The sequence below is a fragment of the Cyrtonyx montezumae genome, unplaced genomic scaffold (genome assembly GCF_038088225.1).
Source record: "Cyrtonyx montezumae isolate F1298 unplaced genomic scaffold, pur_monq_1.0 scaffold_5, whole genome shotgun sequence".
Classification (NCBI taxonomy): domain Eukaryota; kingdom Metazoa; phylum Chordata; class Aves; order Galliformes; family Odontophoridae; genus Cyrtonyx; species Cyrtonyx montezumae.
Window position 1 is genome coordinate 11,286,024 of NW_027072056.1, and position 25,253 is coordinate 11,311,276.

The 25,253-nt window shown below is 39.3% G+C and overlaps 1 protein-coding gene across 1 annotated transcript in view; it reads right to left on the minus strand.

The window, feature by feature from the left end:
* The window catches only part of PLSCR1 (phospholipid scramblase 1), a 431,180-nt gene extending 416,957 nt beyond the window's left edge, over window positions 1-14,223 (minus strand). The window contains exon 1 of the mRNA XM_065748331.1: window positions 14,218-14,223. The gene's annotated coding sequence lies outside the window, so the exon portion shown is untranslated. The remainder of the gene's footprint in view (window positions 1-14,217) is intronic.
* Window positions 14,224-25,253: the final 11,030 nt, after the last annotated feature.

Sequence of the window (25,253 nt, forward strand, 5' to 3'; positions counted from 1 at the left end):
ATGATGAAAGGGTGGAAAACAGGTGGAAAAGTATAATATTGACTCTTTCTGAGATGAAGAACCAAGAAAATGACCCAGGAACTGGACGAGGTAGTGTTCTGAGTAAGGCATCGTTGTGGATTGTGGATGCTTGACTACATTTCCTCTCTGTGACTTAAATCTATTCTCCTAGAAATTGTTTTGCAGCCTGAATGGAGTACTGTGTAGCCTGACCCTACAAAAAACAAATTAACATCTGGATCTGAAGTTCATGGCTGACTCTTCAGAAATAAAATACATGAATCCAGGATCCCATATCTGAGAGTGGTTGGCAGCTTGAGCGATGAACTGAGATTTGTTGGCTGGGGATCAACGCAAGAGATTCCACCAATATGCTACTCTGCTGTTTCCCCTGTAAACTCTTCTTTTTTAATTTGTGAAATAAATGACTATATCAGCTGAAAAGATAATTAAACTAAAACCAAAATAAATGCTTTAAGGGCCTGTCAGATTGCCAGTATTTTAAATGTGAATAATAAAAATTTTTAATTGTAATCTCTCTCATTGAGTGAAGATAGATTTTACAATTCACATTAGTTACTGAACTTTTTCCAAATGTATACAATTTATCTTTGTGATCCTATTCTTTCAACCTAGGTTCAACCATTTGTCAAGTGTTGGCTTTCTGAACAGTGTTACAAATTACAATTTTAGTAATGAAATCATGGTCTTCAACTACCATGTAGATGGACAGGTAGGTTCTTTTTTGGAGGGTAGACATAGCTTAATTTCAAGCAAAGATTATGTGTATATTCATGGTTTTAGTAGTTGTGAAGTTCCAAACAAATACAAAATCTCTGTTAAAATATCTTGTTAAATTTAGCTCCTATTTTATTCTACCATGGGTTACTCTGAAAGGTGGAATAGGAACAGGAGGAATGCAGTGTTGGAAATCACATGAAGATTCAAGTCACAGCATCCCTGACAAATTTACATAATGAGGAGCAAAGTTTGAGCTAGAACAAAATTTTTTTTTTGTTTGCCTTTGACCATATCACCAGCTCCTCTTAGTTCATTCCCTTTTTTCTTTGATAGATATCTCTGTTCATGGCTGTAGTCACTGCCTTGAACAAGGACTCTTTTCAAGATTCATCATCTCTTCTGTGTTCCTCTTGATTTCAAACACTGACCCTTTTGCTCATAGAGAAGAGTTGTGTTTTTGATGGAAAAAAAGTCAGAACCTATTTGCAAAATTAAAGCTGGAACAGAGCAATGCAAATTCTAAGCTGTGCTCAATGATTTCTAGTTATCTGTTTAACTGTCTTTTAGACTGAGTGCCATTTCTGCCCCACTTCAGTGTATTTGATTTCATGCCTGAAACAGCCTCTATCACAAAAGTCAGGAATCATAGTCTTGACAAAACCTACTGGAAGCTGGATTCCTTCTTGGCTGGAAAACCATTCGTGCAAATAGTTCAAATATAAATCTGCACCAGAAAGGTTGACTTGAGTCTCACTGCTTAATGTTGGTAATGTCTTCCATGAGAAAAACAACCATGCTCACTATGTCCAGGGAAAGCTACAGGTAGAACTGGAAATCAGACAGCAGAAGAAATATGTTATTCAACAGGTAGATAAAGAAGTAGTTACTGTATATACAGGAGATATCAGCTGCAGAATTGCTGAATGGAAAGCAGCAGATTTGGTTCTAAAAAAAAGGAACTGAGAAGTTATAATAGACTCAATTTTTACTTCAATTAAAGGATGTTGTGAAAAAGACAAGTGTATTACTGAGATTTTTAAAATAATTTTTTATTTTTAAATGAGCATATCCTAGAAGACAGGTGTAGTTGTTTTTTTTTTGTAACTTGCTCAGCCCAATCAAACTTATGGGATTACTTTCCAAAAAGGATGTGGAGCAAGGGAGTAGATCTAAAGCTAATCGGTCAGGATGGCTGATGAGAAGACATGGAAGAATAAGGGCTGTTTAGGACATACAAAGAGAGAACATAATGGTTTTCAAATACGTACAAATTCACTGCAGAGAAGAAAGTAATGAATTGTTTAACACTTTTTACAGAAAATATAGCCTTGAAGAATTCCAAGAGAAATCTAGACTAGCCATTATAAAAGTCATGATTAAAGAACAGATCAGATTGCACAGTGAAAAAGGTGTGCATTTTCACTGGAGAAAGACTATAAAAATAAGTTAAATAAACATCTGTCAAAAATAGCATAGCTATAGTTGATTTTTGACCTCCTAAAATCTCTTCCAGCTCTGCTTTCTGTTATTTTCTCCAAGTGGATTCTGCTGCTCAGATGTTTGTTGGTAAAGCCAGCAATCAAAATAATAATGTAGAAGCAAAGCCCGCTAAACACAGAGGCTCTGGTATGGTTTCTAGTCATGTCATTTACCCTCTAGTGGAAAGTGCCAAGATATGTGCTTTGGAAGACTCGTAGGGCACATAGCTGCATGTCAGCCTATTTCAATTAGCGGGTTGAAATGGCGGATTACACATCTCTATAAAAATTGAATTGGTCTCATCTCTGAAATTATAACAAGCCTGAGGAGCCAATTAAAAAATCAATTCTTGAGCACCTCGGTTTCAGGGAGGGCTGAAAGGCATTGTACCATTGTTTCTGTGCCCACTGATGCCTTTTGTCCTCCCCAGATGTCCCTACTCTCACAATACCAAGCTCAACAGACAAAAGAAAGCATTACAGAGAACAATACTCAACATGTGTTTAAGGGAACTGTTATGTCATGGCCTGAACTGATGATTGAGCACCTGGTGAAGGGGCTGGCTAGCCCAGGAAGCACAGGTTCAAGCAATTCACCTGTGCTTCTCACGTGACCAGAAGAGGTTCACCGAGGACCCACCCCTCCCTGGGTTCATTTAAGGGCTAGCCACTGAGAGGGGCCTTCTTTCTGGTTGAAGGCTGCTTTCTAAAGAGGAGTGTTCTGCGACTAGAGATGTGATCACCAGTTGGGTGAGTTAGCTTTTTTTCTGTGTATGATTATTGGTATTTCTAAAGATGCTTTGCCTGGTGTTGTAAAGAACATATCTGAGGCAATTTCACTGCTTCCAAGGATCAGCTTTCTCTTCATGGTGTGTTGGCTGCTGAGAGGTTGGTTAGCACAGGGAGCCTTAGTTCTGGAGTTTCTGAAGGCAGTTTGACTGCATGTCCACAACTCCTAGGTGTGTCTATGGAGTTCTATTGCTACTGTAGCCTGAGGCTGGGGTGTTTCTCAGATGACTTTATTTTCATTTTATTCCAGTTAGGTGCAGTGCTGTTATCACTGAAGCTGCTGGTTATTACCAGAGGCTCTTCCACCTGTTCAGCCTTTTCTGTGGCTCTCATCTCCTGGTGTTGGCCAGGGAGGATACAGACAGGCCCTGAGAGCTCTGGTGCTGTGTGTTGCTGCCTGTGGGGCGGATGATCTTTGTTGTGGCCTCCCAGACCATGTTTGTCACAAGAAATCCCTAGGGAAGAACAAATGTGGAGCTGAGGCTAAGCAGAGTTCAGGAGGACTCCTGGGGAATGGGAGTTAGTCCTTTGTAGGCAGATCTAGCTCTGTCTGTGAAGGTAGTGACACTGATGTCTCTCCAACATCCTTTCCGAGAGCAGAGCTCCAGGATGCTCCCACTTGCACGTGGGTGGATTCAACATTGCATATCTAAAGGACCAAAGCACAGAAGTCTTGAGAAATGAGCTCAGGAGACATTATTTCCATAACTCTCATCCTTGGGACTGGAGGAAAGGGGGATGGGAAGATTTGTGACATTATAGGAAGCAAAAAAAAGTAAATAAATTGCTATATTTCTATTGTATGAGCTCTAGAAGTGCTGGTATCTGGATGCAAACAAATATTGGAGATATAACTGTCTCACTAGACTTGCTGCCTCAGTTTTTAATTCAGCTCATGGGCAAACACTGAAAAGTGGGGAACAGACAGATAGGTCTCCTGGTTGGTACTTCTGAAAGGAAAAGCTTGGAGGCCTGTCCTCTGGCCAGGATCAGAATATCTTTTTTTTAAATTTCCTATTAAAGGAGACTTCTACATTATTTAAAATGACACTGATGTGTATGAAAGAAAATGAATTTTAAATAGCACTGTTTTGAAATGAAAATGTTCTTTTCAGACAGGACTAGAATAAAATGCGTTGAAACTGTTCTGCTTTGTTTTGTTTGAGTAGTACAGTGCTGGGGCACATTCCTGAAGGAGGTCTTTATTTTGAAAAAGTAACTTTGTCTACCTGAAAACATATCTCAGCTCCATTTAGACAGCTCTAGTGATTTGTGGTAGGAATTGTCTGAGATGCATAAATCACTTGGGTACTTATGAGTACTCTGCCTAAGAACAGATTTATCATATTTAATGTCTTAAATATTTGTTGAACAACTGACATGAAATCCTCCAAACTGCAACTTTTTCCTGATCAATTCTGTATTTATAGTGTTAATCATTTCTCTGCAGTTAATTAAGAGAATTGATGGCTCTTAAGCTTCCTTAAGCTGATCCTTTAAATAAGTATATCAAGCAAGATCTCCATTACTCAAATCAGGCACCATCACAATAGCTATACAGAGAGCCAAAGAGACAGGAGCACAGATCTGGAGAGTATCCATGGGGACTTAACAAACAAAAAAGTAATATTTCAAGCTCTTGTCTCAGTGGAATGGTGAAATAATAGTGATATAATCAAGGGGGTGTTTGTGTATACCTTACAGTTTAAAAGCCTTTTGCCTCAGTCGCACTAATGCTCTGAAACAAGGATGCTGATTATATGACCAATTGTTTAGCATGTGTTCCTAAACTGGTTTATAATTACCAAATTAATCTCTCTGAGGTATTAAAAGCCTATTTGCACAATCTTTGCAAAACTAAAAAGGAAGTGGAGCACTTTACCTGCGTTGATACGGAGTCCTACAAACAGCAACTATTTGTTTTGTAGCTGTTGTGGCTCTGGGAACAAGTAAATATAAACAGCAGGAAACACAAATACAGAGGCAGTGCAATTGGAGGCTGTCAGGAAGCAGTATGGTGGCTTCAGGAGCTGAATTCTGCTTGAAATAAGCTTTGTCTCAGTATGCGTAAGAGGCTTTGGCACTGTATCAGACCTCTGGGGAAGCCACTCAGCAGGGTGGGGATTACTATAGTTTGTGCTTCCCAATTCACAGCAAACTTGCTTCCCTGTCATACTTGTGCATTAACTCTCTCTGTCCCACCTCGTTGCTTGTTGTGGGGGGGTTTGTCTGCTTTCTAGCAAAGGGGCTGCTATCTGTTGGTTGGGAGTTGAGGAGAAAAGCCCGGGCACACATGGCTGAGTGAATGCAGAGTGCTTCCCATCGTGGTGAGGGATAAAGGCACAAAGATGGCTAATTCTGCAAGGCTGGGTAATTCTCTGCAATGGATGCGCTGTAGTTGCTTTGACAATCCCATCCAAAATGCAAATGAATTATGCCTGAATATAATAGCTGGCGGTGTTGTGTAGACCTGCTGCTGACACAAACTTCCTCCGAATTATTTCTTTTTCTCTCTGCAAACACATGGACTCCGCTCTCTTTTGAGGCTTCCTAAGGGTTAATTTCTCTTAGCTGTGGGAATATTTTGCATTCGGAGAAACTCCATGGTTATTCCTAACACATGACTATCAAAGAGTCAGATTAGCGCAGGGGGAGGGGAAAGGCTCCTGAGTTTGCACTTCCTGTCTGCTAATAAAGATTCCAGAAGTATTTAATATCATTGTGGTTTACATAGGAAATTGTCTGAACACTCAGTAAGTAACTGAATAGATGGCTGCTATACTGGATGCTGTTTGTCCGAGATCGTTTTTCTTTCAGTTGTTAGATATCTGGAAAATGTTGTAAAAGAGGAATCTTGTCACGGTGCACAGCTGAATGAGCAACTATAAAATACAGTTTTTAAAATTTAAATATCTAAAATGTATTGAGAAATGTGAGGTATACCAGTACTGAAGAAACAACAGCAATTGTTTTATATGCAATGCTAAGGCAATAAAATGTGGATTCCTTATGTAGGTCCAAATGTAGCAGCTGGATTTGGCTTTATGAACCATGAAAAATAGTTCCCATCTGGAAGTTGATGTTGAATAAAGATGCAACAGTAAGGCTGCATCTTACATGTAACATTTATACATTTCCAACTCAATATGGCACTGATACTGGAAAGGAGAGAGGAAAGAAGGGGGAGATGGGAATACACAAATCAGAAGCCTCTGGCCAACATTTTAATGTGTATTCTTTAATTTAGGATCCTCAGATTTTGGCTGCTTTTTTTTGTTTGTCAGGATAATTCTACCAATACTCACAACAGTGACATTAAAGGAAGGCTTCTGAATGTTTTCCACCTCTTCAGTTTCTCTGTCAGATAAGGAACAGTGATTATGCCACTACTTTGTGATATTGGAACCTCAGAGCCTCCCTCCAGCACCCTCATCCATCCAACTGCCATTCAAAAACCCATCCAGGAAGTCTGCTTCAAAATGGCTGCAGCTCACCCTTGCTTGTCACTTTGACACAAACAGTGTTTATAACATGCAAATCCCACATCTTCATAACCAAGATCCCAATCATAAGGTGCACAGGGCACCCTACTTCTTCTCACACAAAAATAAGGAGGTCCATTTTAATGTTTTTTTTATTGTCCCAAGATAATGCTCCACTGATTCTTAGAAAGATTTCATTAAATTCAGGACTTGAAAATTCACATACACGCGTAGTCCATGGTAAAAGCTTACACTGTAAATATGGTTGTAAATTCTTATTAATAACATCAGGCAACAAAAAGCCAATAGAGGAATGAAGTTTGAACATTTTATTGGCTCTTTTTTCTTCCTCGAGCAAGAATTATTTCTAATGCAAGATGAAGTGTTGGAAGATGTGATGATCCCTTTGGCTTTTGCCTAGAAGCTGTTGTGAGGATCCTTTAACTGTGAGCCTTCCATGGTGGCCCCAGTGCTGCAATACATCTGGCAGAAAAGATTTCCTGTATTTTCCTAAAAGGATGCTGTTATTGTTCCTGTTGGCCTGGCCATTTCCAAGAGCCTTTAAAATGAACCCCGGTCCCACATGACTGTGGCAAGGCAGGCACTTTAAAGATGACAGGAAACTTTAAAATCAAAGCTGGATATTGCAGGTATTTACAGCCACTGGACCCTGGGAATCTTTTAGCACCCTTAATCCACATTTACTAATCCACATTTACCATGCACTTGAAATAACCATGCACCCTGATGCTTGCAAACTGTATTCCTCTCTCATAGGAAATGAGAACCACATATGTTTAATATACTAACATGTGCAATGCTTGCTCAGTACATGTGGCTCACGGCTGTGATTGTAGGCTTTCCTCAAGTTAGCTCTTCAAATCGGAAAGTGGTGTCACCCTTTCACCTCTGGATATCCTGTGAGCCCACACCTACACAGCTTCCTCCTGCTCCCTGGGCTAATGGCAGTGCTGAGCAGGGTTAGGGGTTGGTCCTGGGGAGGTAACTGGGTGTGTTGGTGTCCGTGTGCACCAGGAAGGGCATGGTCCTGTTGATTAAAAGCTGTGCCACAGGCTAAATATCTGCCCCAGCTCTTCTCAGAGATGTTGCAGAAGCTGACTGGAATGCGTTTGACTCTAGTGGTGTTTTCTGAAGGCTATCAGAGCTTCTGGCAGTTATTGCTTGGGCTGGAACTAGGTAGCTTATTACCTTGTGGGTCAGGAGAAGTAAAAGGGTTCTTCCTTGTTGGTAAATGATGATAAAGCCCAGTGTATGCTGTTCTGCAGCTAATGACATCCTTAATGGCAAAGCCTAATAATGGCAACATGAATACATTTCAAAGGGGATTCAAATGTGTAAGCTTAGTGCCTCAGGGATGCCAGGGCCCCGGAGCAGGGCTGCAGGCTGTGTGAGTAGCTCTTCCCGGGCCCCAGCAGATGTTTGGGGTGACTAACACCTATGTCTTGAGCTTGCTCTGGCCTCGTTACAGTGTAACTATCAACAGTCAGCAGCTCTCCTGTCTGTACTCCATGGGGAACAAAGTGCCTGGCACAAGCCCATGAGGCTGGCTATGGCGTATGTGATGGTAGCTGCTTCTCTGCACTGTGTGTAAACATATATTGTAATTAAAGAGGGATTTAGAAAAGAAATTATAAATCTGTGCTCCCACAACCCAGATCTTTCTCCCCACAAACATGCAAGGAAGATAGATTTTTGTGCAGAGGATATGTCTCTTCTGGGTTGCACAATTGACAGTCTTTCCACTGTTTAACTCACGTGCATGCAAATTTAGGGACTTTGCAAGCGTTGGCAGCCACTGCTCTGGAAATTGTTCTCGCTTCTGAGGGATTTAGGCAGCCAGTTTTTGTGGAGATTGGCAATCCCGTCCAAGAATGATAGGTCTAGGCCAGGACTTTGGGCAGACCTGTGTGTGCTATTAGAAAGCATAGGTTGTGTACAGTTAGCCTGGGAGCTGGAGAGCTGTGCTGCAGCCCTGCCTGTGTCCAGTGGCTTTAATAAAGAATCCCATTTATATTCATTACTGCAACCAAGCCCTGTCTCTAATCTATCGCAAGGGACGCTACAGATATATTATTTCTTTGCAGCCTCAAAATACTTAGATGGATTTTAACCTTATTAAATCTAAACCCCTTAAATGTGCTTCTGAAGCAAAACTTTTAGCAATAAGCTTCCCAAAAAGTGCAAGATTTACAAAGCAGATTTATGGCTGTGCAGCAAGTAAAGTAACATTTCTCTCAGCAGATCATTTACCAAACTTAGAGGAAATTCCCTACTTCAATGGAATAGGGAGCATTAGGAACACATCTACTGTGCTTGTAAAACAAGTTGTTAGTGCCTAACAAGAAAGACAGCAAAGTGTTAATCTACCTAGATGTTTTTCTAATAGTTGCTGCATTTCAGGAAACAATAAAACTTTATTTAAATTACAGAATGCACCAGAGCCCTCTGTGTTTCAGACATGGGAATAAAATTGGTCATAATCTCCCAGAAACAGTATCTCCATTTTCGAAGAGAACCAACAGCCTGAGTCTTTAAAAAGGTTAAAAGCACAATCACCAGCCACTGCCCTGTGGAACTGTGCTGCTTCTGAGGGAGCATGTCTCTTCTCAGTACTTACAAATACTGGAGCCAGTGCCAGTGAGGATCAACCTGTGCCTCAGAAATATCCTGAAAAACATAGCAGTTTACTTTGGATGAAATAAGGCAACTGGGTGAAAGAGCTACAGGTAGTCTAAAACTATAAGAAACCAGAACCTTTGTGCCATATACAACATTTTTGGGTCAGAAATGATGTCAGTAATCATTAGGTGAATAAGAAGATGCAATGTGACTGAACTAATGATCTCTTTCCTTCCTAAATTGCCTAAGAACAGGAATATTATTTGGTTGCACAAAATATTGTATAAACAGAACTTTGATTTCAGCATTTGGTGAACAGTATAATAATGCAGATGTTTGCTCATTTTTCTCCTACACTGAGGCCACATGTTTTCAATCAAGTATTGGAGATGTTTTCTGAGCTAAGTGTATTTTTTGGCTATCATGTTAGATACTGTCAGCTGGAAATGAAGAAAGAAGGGAACTGACTAAAACTACTTCTGAACTTACTGTACTTCATTTTACAGTCTTTAATAAAAGTAAAATCCTATGAGATATTATAGAAGTAGAATCCCATAAATGGAACAAGAAAAATGGCCTTAGAAATGTCAGTGTCATCATCTCAGAAGCTGTGACTTCTCTCTTAATATTTGAAGCAAAACCAATGCAACGATGGAGCCTTCTCCCAGCACCAGGATCTCAGGGAAGGTTGTGTACTTTCTGGTAATTTGGCTGCATACACTAGCAGAAAAATGAAAAAGCTGAGCTCTGAAATACGGTAGCCAGACACAAAAGGAAAATAAAATTGTCTCCAGGCAGACTGGTTAAAAGAAAAAACTGTAGTTGAGGGATACGTTTTCCATAGACAAAGAAAGCAGCAGTTGGATGAGTGTTTTTCTCCACCTGCCTGTTTTTGAAAGTAGTGTCCAAAGTGACCAGGAAGCATCTCAAAATTTTGTAAACGTTCCTCTGCAATTGTTTCCACCTGTTTGAAACACAGATTCTTAAGTGGGCCCATACTGCTATTGTGTCATGGAATGCATTGTGTATGTGATGCTACATACATCAAAATTTCTAGTCTCAGCAGTGGTATTTTCCACATTCATCATCAGCATGTCCAGGGAGGAAGGTTTCCCACAAGCCACACAGACATATAATTTAATTAAAGTTGTATTATATTTATGAATTTTATACGAAATTGAAAATTAAGTATGATAAAAGCAATAATATACAATAAGCACAACAAATATAAAATACAATGATATAGTAAATTCAATTTGGTTTACAATCTATATCTATATAATGTGAATTGTTTACATAAAATCATTTATAAAAACTTTGCAGTTGGAGCCACAATTCTCTGAGGACTCTTTATGTGCTTTTAAAGATCCAGGTGTTTAAAGTATCCACTCTTCAAATTGTATTCCAGCCTTTAAGCTTTTAACTTGGCAATAGATCCATCTGCAATGAGGTCTGTATTACTCGGGAGAGAATCTTCTTCTAAATAGGCATTGCCATCAAAGCAATTGATATCATCCTTAAAGTCTGGTCTCATTGCATACTTTAAAGAAGAAAATCTCAGGGTATATGTGCAAGCTTGGCACTTGGCAGAAAGAAGATTGTGAAGTAATGGAGCATCATTTATTGTTCCGGTTGTTGCTGATATTCCCAAACATGTGAGTGGTAGGCCTGCTTTGTTAGGTTAATCAGAGGAAAGCCCTGGATGTTGATACACTGATTCATGTGTGACTTTCAGAGAATCCATAGATATGTTCAGCTGCCTTCCAGCTGAACTGACCTCCACAGGAGAAGGAGGGTTATGTGTCCCATGCTTGTCCCTGTCCCCCTGGACAGTGTGGTGGAACTGCCTTCCTGAGACCCCCAACAGTGATGGCTCCACTGTGGGAGTTCCCATTGCAGCCAGCCCCTGAGACACCAGACCCCATCTTCTTTCCTAAGTGGAAACATAGGAAGAAGAGTTGAAATATTTCTGAGGTAATTCTGCCAGATATTCATGTATCTACATTTTCCGCTCACTCAAGGGGAGCAGTGGTAACCAACGTACTAAAAGTCTTCAAATGCTGACAAATACAATTTAGCTTTGAAGGCTGCCAGCAATTCTGTGGTAGTAAATCCCATTTGCAATCAAAGGGTGAGTCATTAGCCTTGACATTTGAGAAATGGAGATTACTATGAATTTATGAAAAAGGTTCCCTAAAATGTTTCCTTAGCAACTGCAGCTGGGGAGCCTGGGGCATCTCTCAGGTCCCTAGGCTCAGGGAAGCCAGCAGCAGTGGAGCAGACTGTTTCCTACTCCCATGCTGTATGTAGGGCTAAGTATTCACAATCCCTTTCCACCGAAGTCTTGTCTAAGAGAGGAAAAATGTTTTCTTCAATTCAGTTATCTTTCCTGAGCTAGCTGCATGTAACTGAACCTATTGCAATGAACATACTTATTGCAAAGCATGGGGTGTTGAAATCAGGCCACAACACAAGGCACTGGGCAGCTTTTCCAGTCCTAAGCAACAACAAAAAAAGTAATGTGACACCTTGTTGCCACTGCATTGAGCATACCATTTGATTTTAAAGGGATTTTAGTAAAATAAATAGAGAAAACTCCTAATTTTCTATGTGTTATGGTTCTGAAATGCCTTGAAGTCATCTAGTCAGCACTTCCTCACTGACCTAAGTGTTTTAAACATTTCCTTTTATGAGAAGAGGAGGGAATGATGGTCTTCTAACCTTAGGGAAACTGTATTCAAACCGTTGGCATATTATAACACAACCAGTTAAACTACGCTCAAAGCAGTTAATCTGGTTAAGTCAATAAAAATATTTCGGCTGGCTGCCACATCAGTAAAGAAAGATGGGAAACCTCTGAATGAATATGTGGGAAGCTTGGAGAGGAAATGAGGGCAGGTGGAGAAGCCTGGGTGCTCCTTGGAAGGGTATTTTGGTTGGAGGCAGCAGAGATTGCACAGGAGGAATCGTTTGAGCATACTGTAACAACTTCTGTGTCTTGTTTTGGTCAGGTAAGCTAGGATACTGGAGATTAATCCCAGGAGAAGCTGGACTTTTGCAAGTTGTGTAGGCATCCTTTCATGTCACAAAATACACATAGATCAGAGCAGAAGGTTTCTTCTAGACCTAGGGAATGGAACCTGTCTCTGGGAAGAAAAGTGCAGCTATCTGCCTCGCACTAGTAACGTGCTTTGGGTTGTATTTAAGATATTACACAAGATTCTACTTTTCTGCTTCCCAAAATCAAGCTTCTATTTATGCAATCTCCTGTTATGGTAACATCCCATGTTCTTATGTGATTTTTTTTCTTCCCCATAGGTTTTCCAAATTAACTCAAAATCAAAATACTACAATTAAAATTCTTAATAGCTTCTAAGGGAAAGATACTACTGTAGATGTAAACCCCAATACAAACATGGGCATAAATCATAATCATTTCTTAGTAACTTTACAAGAATGCAGGGGAGTTGTTCCATTTTTTGGTTGTTATTTACAGAAAAAAATGAGGGTTTTTTTTAAATGAAAAAACGTCCTTTCTTTTCTCCTCTATGAAATGAGATACTCCCCATCTTTCCATTGCTCTGGTGCTGTATATCGAAGGAGAACAGCCTGTCATTCCACAAACTCTTGTATTTTACAGAGTCAACATTGCTATTCATCTCAGGCAACTGCAGCCAATCTTGGCTGCCAGGTGAAACATGATGTTGAAACAGAGAAACAGTCTTGAAGAAATACAAACTTTTAAACCATGAATGGCTTTGTGGATCAAAAATGCCATTTTGAATTACACCTGAAAATGCAGTGGAGATCAGCAAAGTCCCTGGAGCATGGTGAAGGAGGAGCCATGCCAGACAGGGAGTCCCACCCTTGCCTGCTGAGCATTTTGCAGGTCTGCTCTAAGCACATCAGTTTTGATTAGGAGCAGCTGCAAACTCAGCCCAGTGCAGTGCTCCCAATAAATTCCAGATGATGAATATGATGCAGACTTACTGGAAGAAAAATGTATTTCTAGAGTGAAAAACAATTACTTCTGAAAGCAAGGCAATGGAACTGAGCTGACACTATGTGGGCATATGTTAGAACAGAACGTTTGGGCAATGGCTTTAACTTTTAATAAATCACACACCTGGAGAGCGTTTTGCAGTTTGTATTTGGATGCCTCAGACACAAAATATTTTCAGAGTTAGATAACGTTGAAAAATAATGCATTTCACTCTTGAGTTTTCCCTAAAAGGACAGTTACTTTGTTCTGTGACAACCTCCCTGTTTTATGATTAGCAGAAAGGTGCCTTTGCTGCCCCAAACCACACATGCCTTGTTTCACAGAAGTGTGAAAAGGCTTAGAAACACCACTTGATGCAGTGGGTTTCATTGGCTGAGTCTTCAGAGGGGACTTGAAGGAAATTTGCAAAAAACATGTCAAAAGTTAAGTGGTGAAAATCAGCTTAAATGCCTAATTTTAATTTTGTTTGTGCTCTGTTGTTTCATTGTAGGGAGAGGGAAGAAGCTGTCTTTCTCTTTCTGTCCTTTCATTTCGCTTGGGAGAAAATGGATGTTGGTGAAAAGAAGAGAGCTCTGACAGGGACTGGGAAGGGGTTGTTTATTCTGTTTTGTTTTCTTTAGAAAGGGGCAACTCTTCAAAAACTGGTGATGATCCAGTTAAAGGGGGACTTGGGAGGGGAGAGAAAAGAAAACTAATAATCAGCCTCTAAATGACAAGTTTCCTCTTGAACAAAAGAGCAACAGGAGGCAGTGCGGGCAGGGGGTCCATGCCCAGGGGTAACGTCACCAAAACAATGGCTGGAGAATGTGCAGCTTTTGCCACTCCAGGATCTACTGCCCCAGTGTGTTCGCGGCAGGCTGGAAGGATCCAACCAGACCAAAGGCTGGGTGATGTGCTGATGCCACTTCTGGAGTCCTCCAGGGTGAAATGATTGTGTTGGTAAGGCAAACAAGAAAAGAGGACTGCAAGGGAATCTGGCCATGAGTGACAGGTATAAATAGCCTCAATATAGCCCCCTGTCAGTTGAAGGGGCTACAGGTGGGCCTCAAAGTGAGTTTAATTAAAGATGACTACTGCTCTTTAATAACTGTTCTTCTCTTGCATTTAGTTAACTGTCTGCTGGGAGTTGTCACCAGTGCCAGATAAACTGAAATGAGATGATTTTAAATTATTACGAGTGTTTGCACAGAAGTTCATTCTTATTTAGACTAAATTGGTTTTAATTTAAATTCATGTAACTTCTGTGTAGATGAGGCCTATGGCTTTCCATTTTGCAGCAGTGGTGAATTTATGGCGTGCTTGCTCCAAACAGACTATCATGCAAATTCTCTTGGCATATAGTCCAAGTCCAGTTCCAGCTGTTGGTGGAGATGGAGGAACAGAATGGACTGCTCACATGGCCTCCCATGTAATGCAGATTGGATCTATTGTCAGTCAGATGGACTGGTGTTGTGGGAGCAGTGTGAAGCCAGTTCTTTCACTACATGGTGTGTAAAGCAATGAGGCAGACAAAAGCTGGATTTAAATTAGGGAATATTTCTGCCAAATTTCATTCTCTGAAGCACAGAAATAAAGCGTTTAATGCATCTGGCAAAGTTTATTCTGCGCACAATTTTCTAGCTGATCATAAAAGAAAAGCTACGTGTGAACATTATCTAGAAACTTCATCGTATTCGGAGGAGATGAGATAGTATGATTTTGCTGCAGTCTCTGAAAAGGTATTTGTGAAAGCGGATACAGTTTGGCAAGAGAGCCAGACAACAAGAAAAAATGGATAAAAAGATTATTTTCCATTAGATAGGAATTAACAGTTACAATCAGAGCAAATTCTTATCTCTGAGACAGCCTCCATTTTGAAAATCCTCAGCGTCCTCTACATCCTGCAGCAATGGTTGGTGGCTCCCACTTTGACTTTTTGCTGTGTTTTCATAGGAAAACAAGATCTGAATGGTTGGAAAATGCACATGCTGCTTGTGCAGCAATGGGGTGTGCATGAAAATAACAGAACTGCTTGCCTGTGCACAGTGGGTATCTCTGCTGATAAGCGAGCAGTAACCCTTCTTATGTGCATATTGTCCTTTTGAAAATTTGGTCATGAATTCTACTGGTGAACTTTTGCTTGTGTTTTCCATGACTTTTCCACAGTTTCTTCTCAGAATTTTGTGCTCGAATCATCCATTACCTTGACAGAAATAGAAGACAGTGCTAAAAATAATTCAAAGAAAGAACACTAGACAATTTTTAATTACAAATGACTGAAACAGCAAGAATTAGCTTATGCGGATGAAAACAGAGTTGTGCAATCCAAATAAGAATGTCAAGAATAACAAATCTGTAGCTAGATTTGGAAAAATAAACAATGCTTTCCTTTTACATAATAAATGTGGTGTGGGTAGCGAATAATAACATTTTATAAATGCTGTAACATGTTTTTATTTCTACTGGTTCAAAACAGCATTTGCTTCCAGAAATTAAATGGAACCCAGTTGAGGTTCTGTCCTTTCAGAGACTAGTCTTGTACAAGGTAATGCATTAATGACTACTCTATTTATACTGTAATTTTTCTAGTATACATCAAAATTGTCATATTGCAAGTTGCCGAGGCCCTTGATATTTCACAAATTGAAGATCATGACAAACGTTTTCCATGCCAGAGCTATACTAATTGTGACCATGTTGATGACATCCACCATTTTACTTAAATAGAAAATCGCTGCTTACTAAAGAAGTTGGACTTAGCTTAAGTCCTTGGTGACTGATTTGATTAGTCCATTTGAGTGAGAATAGGGCAACACGGGGGCTATGTTAATGTAACTTAAACAATAGGCCATCACTAATCAGAGACCTCAAGGCTGAAGTGAGGTTAATTGTTATGCGGGTGGTATTTGAAAAGAAGTGTTGACTGGTGTAATGCACTATGGGATTGTAGTATTTGAACATGCAGCCCTAAGGCCAGAGGTTTTGTTTAGTTTCCCAATGAAATTTAAAGCTACATTATGTACATCTCTAAACAACAGCCTATATGCTACTGCCTTTTGATACATCACAAGAGCAACTACTAATTGATAACAGAAATGAGCCCCTAGGCACAACATTGAGATCCAAATCTGGTACTGGATTTAAATCTCTTCCTAAAGTTGGCGAGGTGGGAATTGATTTTGATTAAGCCCTTCATGGAATGAACACACAAGATTCAAATTACTCCTCTCTACCCCTGAAAGTTTAGGAAATTCCAAATTGAGAGTTTCAGTTTAGTACTGTAGTATGCATTTAGTTGAAACATATGAGCTGACAGCATCTTAATGAAAAAACATTTTGGCATAATACAGAGAGCTGTTATTGATATCATTGTTCAGACATGGATTTATATCTCAACATGAGTGCCAAGAGGAAGTACAATGTATATGAAAGTATTGGTCTTTCTGTCCATCCAGAAATTTTGAACCTATATCTCTATATATTTTGTGAAAGTAGCGTTGTCAAGGACAGAGATTCTTAGTGATCTAACTGAGAGGGTTACAGACTTGGCAGACATTGTGTGTAATATGTACCTTAGGCTATCCTGTGTTATAGAAAAAGATTATAGAGCAGACTACTACGTGCTTGGGCTCCTCACAGTTTCATTTCATGTGGTTCAGAGAATTTATTTTCAATTAAGTAGATTTTGGGCTTCTAGGTTGAATGTCACCACTATACATGAGATGTAAAACTTTCTGAAAATAATGTATTAGTTGCGCACTGGAAGACAGCCTCTTTTTGGTTTGGAGTTGAGAACTGCTTTGGTGCTGGAGTGTGGGTTTAGGCTTGGTCTTCTCCAAAGGAATTTGTTTGTCAACCGTGGACTGGTGAATGAAGTTCCTTTGGTGTGAAATGGCAATAGATGTGATGAGGAAGAAAAACATCTGAATTGTGGGGCAAGAGAGGGGGAACAATTCTGAAACCACTCAGCAAGATACTTGGCTATTTTTGTTCTTCCAAAATATTGATAAGGATGACAAAAACGAGAGCTGGTGTTGGTGCGAACTAGGGAGTTTCTGACCTTTTCCCTCTTGTCAGACCAATCAGCCATTTTTTGTTAAAGAATCTGCTTAACAAATCTGATCAGGAAGCCCAAATTTCTTTTTCTGTGTTATATACATCAGTATGGGAGAAGGGGTTATAAAAACGTGCTTGCACACATCAAAATCTAGTATGAACATGAGAAATATAACAACATATTGATGCACTCACATATGAAATCTACAAGGTCCTAAGTCATGAACAAGCACCTTATTCACGGGAAGCCAATACTGTGCTGTACTCCTATGTCAAAAAGAAAGTGGTGGACAAGAAAAAGATAGATGCATAATACACACTCCATTTGTCCTTTGCAGTCAGCGTCTTTCCCTGAACATAATATTCTCTCAGTTTTCCTTTCTTCTATCTAAATAATCAGTCCTCCCAAGCATACCCAGTGTTAGCAGTGTCTTTCCAATCTGTTCAGAAGTATTAGTGGGTACTGTGGATAGAGCAGCTGGGGGCCTTACGAAAACCAGCAGCTCAAACTATTTGAGCATAGTATCCCACACACCAAAGACTACCTAAATAAAGTTTAACTGCAACCCCAAGGGAAGGATGGAGGAAGTATCAAACTGTTAGACACATGTGCTTTGTTCTTTGTAACAAAAGCCTTCAAATGTAAGTAAATGAACATTAGAAAATAAAACGAGATTGTGTTTTGATGTTTTGAGTATCTACTATATGGGAACAGGGCCACACAACAGGGAGGAAAGAGCAGAGATGGAAAACAGTTTATTACATATTGCACCGTATTAATTTCCTTTAAAAATCCTAGCAGTGTGCAAACTACCTGCTTATATTATACTTTCAGCAAATTTAGAGCTCAGGATTAACCTAGTGGGCTTTGTTGTCTCGTCTGTTATCTTACTGCTGATATTGCTACATTTCCAATAATTCACTTGTTTTAGGCTGTGCCTGTGAGCCCCGTATTGCCACCAGGACAGTCTGTTCAGAAATGTACAGATGAAGAAATAGCATCACAGCCTCAAAGAGCTGAATGTTCAGAAGTGGGAACAGCAGGCAAGGGGTGGTTGCAGTTAGTGGTTTTCTCACTGATGATGCAGATCAGACAAGTGTGTCCAGCTGAAGAACTGTCCTGTTGAATTCAAATAAGAGAATTCTAGTGTTTAAATGAGCTTGCAGATTTCTCTGTGGAAGGACTTCATTCCTAAAAAATAATAAAAGAGATGAATCTCCTGCCTCCTGGAGAGCTTTCCCTCCATAATGTGGATGGCAAGAGAAGTGGGAAGATAATTCACATGATGGAACAGGGTTTGTGGTGACTGATTTTCACTGACATAAAGTCTTTCAGGTCAGCATTTTGGTTAGTAAACAACCCATACTCAACGAGTCGCACAATCCCAGGATGACTCTGTCTTCCTTTTCTCCACTGTGTTAATTAAAAGCTGTTGTTTATCACACTAAATGTCATTAGTGCTGGATTTTGCTCCATACATTCTGACTGTCCACAGGTCACTGAGCTGATTTACAAGTCATGAAGGGATTCAGGAGAACAGAGATGAACTTGCTTATCCAATCAAGTGCCACTAGTTGAGCAGCTATGAAGATGCCAGTTACATCTGTTTGGAAAGTATTCTGAATTCCAGTCCCACTGTTTACGCAATTCCACTCCTTTGGCTTTAAGACATACAAAAACAAGTGTTATCCATGGCAACTAATGAAATAAATAGACTTGCGTTCCTTGGAACTCAGAACTTTCTCACTCTTTAACAAACAACAGCCTCAGTGCTGTAGTTTGAATTCAGAAAACACAGTGTATGTAAGATGTTCTTATGGCTTCCTTTTAGAGGGTTCCTTTATTTTAAGTGCAAAATTCAGCTTCTGTGTTTCTGTCCTAGGACTCTCACGGGAACAGTGAGTGAGGTACGACTCATTCACCATTACTGTGCACCATGTCTATACACACTGCAAATCACCTCATCTCAATCTTTAATCTCACTCGTCTTTTAGAGCTGTGGATATATATATCTTCGCTAGTGAAGGCCCTTGGAGCTATTGATTTGGTCTCTAGATCCATTTCATTACACTCTGTACTCCAGCTCAGCCAAACCTCCCGTGAGATTCACTGGGAGAGCTGATAGTGCTGAAAAACTACATGGCTTGGCCCACGTGCTCATGCTGGGAAGTGTGACAAGAGAAGCATTACATTTAACATCTTAACAAGAAAGAGGAGTGCTATACAGTATGTAGGACTGATGCCAAAAGTTGTGGTCCCTTTTCTATCTTCTTTTCCTCCGTAAAGCCTTCAAAATAGGTTAATATAAATGTAACAGACATTAGAAGTTTATTTAACTATTTAATTTGGGAATAATAAAACCTTTCAGTGCTGTTAGATCTTTTCAAAAATAACAGTAACTTATGAAAAATCCTTCTGATTCACAGCAGAGTTCTCTGTTTCGTCAGCACACCATTGATGAGGGCTTTGATTCATTGTACAATGCCAGTAAAGGCTTTCAGATGTTTTAGGCAATTAAATATAAAAATGATTCTCTATGATCTGGATACACTTTGGGAGGTAGATTTCATCTAAATCATCTTATTTTCATAAAACAATCAGTGTAAGGTCAGTGATGAAATTAATTTTAGTCTCTGAACTATTTGCTGCTACTGCCTTCTGCCTGATCTGCCCGCATTCACAGGTAGTGTAAAAGCCTTCACACTATGTTAAATAAAACAAATTAAAAAAAACAAAACCCAAACCCACAAAACTGCAGAGCGCACTCAGTGTGCTCATTTAGTGTTTTCAAATCAGCTTTCAAAACTACTGTTTATGTCTCCAAATTACAATCTGTAAGTTAAACAAACCTTTCCCTGAGGTGAAGTAAACTCACACTGGACAGCAGACATTGCTAAACGTGCCAGCTTGCCTGCTATATGGCCAAAGTGTTTATTCAACAGAAGCTTGGACGACAGCCACCACATCAATGTCACAGCCTCTCAGCACATGTGAAGAAAATACATGTGATACATAGCAAATTAGGTGTCCTGCTCTAGAAAGAGTGGAATGGGATTGATTTGCCACTTTTAGCAATGCTCTTTTACTGTCAGCTTGGCTTTGAGAAAAGCATTAAAGATTCTTGTCACAGATGTTTCTTTCATAAACTGTTGTGGGAGAATGACATTCTGCAAAAATGGTTTACTACTCTGCTTTCTTCTCCTGGGAAAACAAAGCGCGCTAGTCAGCCTAGCCAAATGGGCTCAAGGAACGCTCTTCAGTTATACCACAATAGCATTAAGGATCATGACATTTACAGAGCTGATCTTAGGAGCTCTCTTGGCAAATGTACAGTGTAGAGGTATTTATCCAAAGTGTGTGCCATTGATTTTTTTTTGTCTTGCATTAGTTCAGTGGGGTAAAACTGGCCGGTTGGGTGTTCAAAACAGAGAAGATAAAAAGGACTGAGCTTACACACCATGTATTAAGTGAATGGTTCACACTGCATTTGAGTAATTAATCACCTTTAAACAAAACAAAACAAACAAACAAACAAAAAAAAGGAATAAAAAGAGGGAAATCTACTACAGCACTTAGCTTAGGAAGTCTCATTTGATTTTACTCCAAGTTGCAGGATTGCATAAAATGTGGCCATGTGTTGAGATTTCATTTTAGATCACAAAATAAGTCTTTGGTCAAGGAATCATGTTTTTAATTATTCACATTTAGCTGAGAGAGCTGGGGGATGGGAAAGAATGGATCTGATAGTTTTAGGTAATAAACTTGAAAACATTTAGAAAATGCAAATTTTCTTACTAAAAGTCAAAAGGTTTTGTATGAGTATTTGCTCTGCTGTAAAAGAAGAGTTACTATAGCAACAGCAGCATCATATAGAATCTATGACTTCTAAAGCACATTCTGGAGAGAAAAAGTTATCCACATGTCACATTAATTTTCATACTTTATATAATGTTAAATAAGCAAAAAAATCCTGTAATGTAACATTTTTTTTCTTTTTCCAATATTTATTTTAAAACTTTTTTGTTGTTTTTGTTGCACACAGTCCTATATTTACAAAATATTTTAAAATTAGAATAAGGTTTTGATGCTTTCAATGCACCTTGTGGCCCTCTGCTCTGAATTCCTAGACTAATTCCTCCTAGAATAAAACACCACTGTGGAAAGATGAAAGAAATTCAAAGTTTTCTGTGATTATGAGCAGGCTAAGCGCTTTACAGAAGACCATCTTGCAGTGTTAGAGCAACTCCTTGCATAAACCTTGGCATACAATGGAGATCCTTTGCTAACCAGAACTGATGCTGCCAGGGTAGTATCTGATACTAGAAGTGGGTGTTAAGGGATAGCAGGCAGAACTTGCTTTGCCTAGGGCGTTCTTAAATAAGATTATCATCATCTGTGCCACAGTACATGAGGCTTCTTACATAAGGAAATGCTTTCTAAACAGGAGTGCTTTTGGCTGTAGAGATTTTTGGGGGGGCAACAGCAGAATAAATCTGTAGTAACTCCAGCCCTAGCAGCAGATATGCAGATGAGCAGTTAGAAGTGGGGTGTTAGGCCAGTTTGTACAGGCATATGATTAGCTGTCCAGACTCGTTTTTGTCAGTATGACAGTTTAACATGCATCTATTCAAAACAACAGTGACCAAAGTCACTTGAGTCAACCAAAGGTGACTCAAGTTTTATGAAAGTGGAAAATTAATGGAAGTAATCCTTGCCCTGCCCCACCAGATAGGAAATCTCAAAGGAACCCCATTCCACAAAACTGTTTTCAGCACTGTATGGGGCTCCATGACTAGTTTCCTCAGGGAGAACCTTTCTTTCTACAAGCTGAAGGTGCAGCCTGGTGTCCTGGAAATAGGACACTGATAGAAAGGTTTTATTTAATTTGAAGCTATGACCATGCGGTCCTTTCATTAGGAATGCAGTTATACTGCAAATACATGCTTTAGTTCTAAGCTGGCTTGATTCCCAGATTGCAATGTGGTAAGACTTTTGATTTAAGATATTAATCAAATGACAAGAATTTCATGCAAGATATGCTTTTATAGAGGGTCCATGTAATCTATATCTTTCTTTTCTACACTATTAATGTATTTGGGGCTGCCTTTTTTTTTCTCCATCTAGATGTCATCAAGTCTGATTGAGTGTAAGCAAGAAATTAGCATTCCTTCTTCAGTAGTATCTCAGCACAGAGAAGACATTCCAGAGCAGGCAGTGTCATCACTTTTAGACAGACTGTTCCCCAAAACCAATATTATTGGAATTCCCTGTCAGCTTAAGACCAACTTTCTGACTGGGGGAATGATAATTCCCTGGCTGTGGTCCACAAAATATACCCTTGGCCAAAGAAATCCCCAGGCTGAAAATCACTCTATAACCACTCATGAAATCGTTTCAGTGCATGTTGACATAGCTCCTAGGGAGGAACAGCAAACAATAGTCTGCATCCTCCCCATGTCTGCACTGAGGGAGAAAGAGCAAAACGAGCGTGTTCATTACTCGTGGCACACGCACGCTTGAGATAGCAGCTGACAGTATCTGACAAGCTGCAATCACAAGTACCCAACAGCACATCGATTGGGTCCTGTGTGACTTTGCCATGGGAGGACAGACACCACTGCTGGCTGCATGGTGAGCGGAGTGCACCTGGCAATACATGTGGCAATGCACTACCCCTGCTTGGGTGCCTCCACCTGGCCTTTTACCCCATGGCTTCAGCATGTGGGATGGAATATTTAATAAAAAACTTCCCAATGAAGTGCTGAATGGCTAAAATGTGTTGCTTGTGTTTCATGTGAAGAAAAGGAAAAAAGAGAGAGAAAGAGATGAGCAGACCTATCTGGTAACATAGGAGATATGAAGCTGGATATCTCTGTGAACATCAGGCATTACATCAGACTCAAAAAACTAAGGAAACAAAATGCTAACGCAGTGCTGTTGATAAACCTGGAAGGATCTGCATCACTATTCAGCTCCCTGCCTCATTTAATGTTTTTCTGTATAGCCTTCCCTTATCATGGCCATTTTCTCAAAAATCTTTGAGCATGGACACACATCTTCAAAGATGCTTGAAATGATTTTGTTATATTTGTGATACAGCACAGACACTGAGTCTGAAATTCCTTTCCTAGTGCTGCTGTGTTGACAGGTAACAAAGAAAGAGAATATTTGCTATTTAGAAGCGTTCAAAGTATGTCATTGCTGAAAATAGTGTGGGAGCATCCAAAATATCTTCAGTGATATTATCTCTTGTCTGGTTGCTTTTCTTTTATTAGTTTATTCCACATCACAATTTTTTCTTAAGATTTATATCTGGCTAGCACTTAACACATGATGTTGATATAAAATTTTGATCCTCCATTTAGAAAAACAGGGACTAGTTTTAAATAACGTAAAATGAATTCTGCAAAAACGTTGAGTAGATCCACAGATGGTGTAAATTGTCTTTAATGAAGTTCATAAACTTGAATTAAAGTCCCAAGTGGCTGTGTAGTTTGACTACATTCATCCCTCTTTTTGTCTGTGAATACTTATTCAGGAGGGATTTTGCTGGAGGTAACATTCAGGAATAAATACTCTTTAGCTAAAGGCAAAAATTCTCACATATGTCCTAGTATGACGTCTTGTAACCAAATTCTCATTATCAGACATTCAGTTTTTTAGATTTCCCTTCTTTTACTGACTACACAAACAGGAGAATGTGAATTTAAATAAATACATAGTGAAAAACATACAAATGCCTACAGACTGAACTTTGAAGGCCAGGTAGTTGTGTGTACATACATACACAAACATATAAAAACAGTATCTCTCTCTCTATCTATGCGTATATACATATATTTGTATAGTGTCAACTTGGTGAAGAACAGGGAAAAAATACTTGTACATGATTTTTTTTCAAATAAGAAAGAAAAGGGGTTAAATATAGGTGATAAATTGTTCACAATTAATAATGTATTTATATATCTCAGATAAATTGTTCACAATTAATAATGTAAGTATTTATATATCTCAGATGTATTGTCTGCGTTGTTAGTGAAACCAGATTTCCTATTTTTGTGTCACTATGTGCATCTTTTGCTTTCCATAAAACATTACATGGCTGCTGAGTCGATTGGTAGCTGGAGAACTAATATAAACTCATAAATGATAGACATCTATATTGTAATGAAAAGGTCCAACCGATTGATGAGTGGGCATAGTGCCATTCAAACAGATGGGTCTGAGCATCAGCAGCCAAAACATCAAGTAAGTCCATCAAATGGAGATGCTGAGGCTGGGTAGATTTCACAGCCAGGAACACTGAATGTTAAGACAGTGTAATTAGCAGAATATGACACCATTAAACCAGCTGTGGGCTGGATTAATTCTGAAAAATATAATAAATACCTTCCACATTATGGAAAGGAGAGCCTGAAGAGATCAGGATACGACAGATGGAAACCAGGATTTCCAAATCAGGAGTTTGAGGTTTCTGTGTCACGAGGATTCATAGCACAATTCTGTATTTAGGTGTTTCCAGGCTTATATAGGGAGAAATATTTCCTTGCCTAAAATGAATGGTGTGCTACTGCTGTGGCAGAGGCAGGCTTCGACAGGAAAGCTCTAGCCAACAAGAACAAAGCTCTTCTTCCTGGGTAGCATTTGCCAGGCAGAGTAGTATAGTGTATCAATGCAGCTTTTACTGATTAAGAGTTAATTTACTATACATCATAATTTAGTCATCTAATAAGAGAGTAAAAACAAGAAAATGTGACTTTAACTAAGTAACTTGTCTAAATTATATCTGATAAAACCTACAGGAATTCAAATTATATTTCAATTCCCTAAACTTGCCACCCCAGAAACTATGAATTACTCTTCTTTCTTAACACAAAACATATTTTCTAAAAGATTAATGGTAAATGTGCATTGTTTATAATAACTCATATTTCATAAATTAGCAGTGATCATATTCTGGTTTCCATTTGCATGCTTAGTTTGTTTCCCTCCCAGAGACACAGAGAAATCTACCCTTCTGACATTTGCCAAAAAGGCAAAGAGAGGCATGGCTGTTTAGCAGGCACCACTGTGCCAGGGTTTTT